This window comes from Psammomys obesus, unplaced genomic scaffold (assembly GCF_907164565.1).
Source record: "Psammomys obesus unplaced genomic scaffold, mPsaObe1.curated_primary_1811, whole genome shotgun sequence".
NCBI lineage: Eukaryota > Metazoa > Chordata > Mammalia > Rodentia > Muridae > Psammomys > Psammomys obesus.
Window position 1 is genome coordinate 52,586,747 of NW_026587216.1, and position 2,409 is coordinate 52,589,155.

At 37.4% G+C, this 2,409-nt stretch overlaps 1 protein-coding gene across 1 annotated transcript in view; it reads right to left on the reverse strand.

Moving 5' to 3' along the window:
- Ufl1 (UFM1 specific ligase 1) overlaps positions 1–2,409 on the reverse strand; it is a 32,321-nt gene that overhangs the window by 10,127 nt on the left and 19,785 nt on the right. The window lies entirely within an intron of this gene.

Genomic DNA, 2,409 nt, shown 5'->3' on the forward strand with positions numbered 1-2,409 from the left:
ACACACACACACACACACACACACACACACACACACACACACACACACACACACACACACCTCCAAATCCATTCCTTTGTCTTTTCCTTCTGGTCTTTTTTAAGAATATGGTATTTTTAAACTATGAGTTTGAGTGTCCTGCCAGCGTGTGTGCCACGTGCATGCAGCGCCCCCTGAGGCCAGAGAGGGCGTCAGATCCTCTGGAGCTGGAGCTGCAGATGGCTGATAGCCGCCAGGTGGGTGCTGGTACTTAAACCAGGGTCCTTTGGAAGAACAACCAATACTCTTAACCACCGATTCATCTTTCCGGCCACCCCTTCACCTTTTCTTGTCCCCTTAAAGAAACAACCATTCATTTCATCGTATCTGTTACCACAGCATTGTTTTATACTCATCACTGTGACATTTCACCAGGTCTCCCTTCTTGGTTAAAAGACTGATTATTACTCGTGTTTGAAGGAGTCTGACTCACCCACCACTCACCTAAATTATGAATTTGTAAGATGAGATGGTTAAAAAGTAAGCCTGGCACAGTGGCACATGCCTATAATCCCAATACTCAGGGAGGCAGAGGCAGGTGGATCTCTGTGAGTTTGAGGCCAGTCTGTTCTACAAAATGACTACAGGAAAACCAAGGCTACACAGAGAAACCTGATCTCAATAAATTATTTTCAATCAATTACTTACTAAAGAGTTAAATACAAATCATGAGGAGCTCAAGTATTGTGCAGGAGCCTAAAGGCACCTTACTGAGGGTTCTCGGCCATTAGATGTCTACATTTAGAATCTCTTTTCTATAAAACAGAATACTCATTTTACAGTGGGTTATAAGCATTAAATAGTTTTCGTCATAAGCATTACTTATTGAGTAAAATAAAGGGATTTCCATAAACTAAATATACTTTTCTAGCATTTAAGCAGAAATCCCTTAGATTTCATTATATTTTAGAATTTATTTTCCTTGACTTTATAATGACAAAAAATAAAACCACATGCCTAAGTGAAATGTAGCTTTAATATTTGGTAGCAGTTTTTTTTTTTTTTCTTTCCAGGCGGGCATTTGAGTCAGATATGACTGAATGCACTATAATTAATTCATGTCACACAACTGCAGTTACTGACAACGAAATGCTACACGACCCATAACTTTGAGAAAGAAATAGATCGAGTATACTGACTTCCGTCATCAATCAACACTTGTGTATTTCTAAATACCACTCTAAATAAAGTGACAGAATGAGTGTATCCATGAGGATTAGGAGTTACTGAAGTAACTTACCATGGCTTTTCTGGAAGAATGGAGAGAATATTAAAAATTATTTCAAGAGTCTTACAAAAAAAGGTTTTATAAGAGGAAAATTCTTAACTAATGAAACAAGAAAGAATTTTCATAGCAAAAATTATGTTTTAAGCATACATGTTTGGTGCTTATTAGCTTATTAATGAAAAAAGTCTGAATAGTTTTAGCATTGACATAGCACTAATAACTTGTTCTACTAGTAAAAGTGGGGAAAATATTCGTGCTTCTCAACCATAAATTACTAAATGAAAGTACTCCCTAGAGTACTCCCACTGATTACAAACTTAAAAAGAGGTTAAAATGTGTTAGCAGAGAGATATGCTTAGAAAACCTTACATTATACCAAGTGGTGTTTTAGGTACTAGGGACACAACCATGGACGTTGTTTCCAAACAATATAACACACCAATATGTTGCCCCAAACTGGAAAGATAATACATGTGAGGTCACTATTGTGAGGAGTCAGGGACATTTTGAGTCAAACTCAAAATGCAAGAACTCAGTTACTTTAAGTTTGGATGAAACAATGAAGTTAAGCAGTATAGAAGCAGTATAATTAGTGCAGAGGCCTTGAAGTGAGTATGGACTTGGCAAATATGAGAATACAGAAAGGAAGACAGGAGACATGGATAGTCACACACACACAAAATGGCTTGTATCTTTTCACAAATACATACAAAATCCGAATACACTGTCATTTCCGTTTTCATGATTAAAATTTAATTTAGTAGGGGCTAAATGAGACGGCTTAGTAGTTAAGAGCATTGTCTGTGCCTACAGAGAATTCATGTTAGATTCCCAGCCCCCACACGGCAGCTCCTAACTGTCTGTCAACTCCACTTCCTGGGGATTCAGATGTCCTCTTGGCCTCCTCAGGCACCAGGAACACATGTGGTGCATGGATATACATACATGCCAAACATCCATACACATAAAATCAGAAATTAAAAAATACTTACAACTTAACTGAATGCAAGATTTGGTTTAGATTAGCAGTTAAAGTAAATCAATTAAATAAAAAGCTTTTCAAATGACCTTAGTATAAAGCTCATGTAAAAAAGTAAAACTCAACTTTCCCAGCAGCACTTGCTAAAGAAGCACCATTCCCC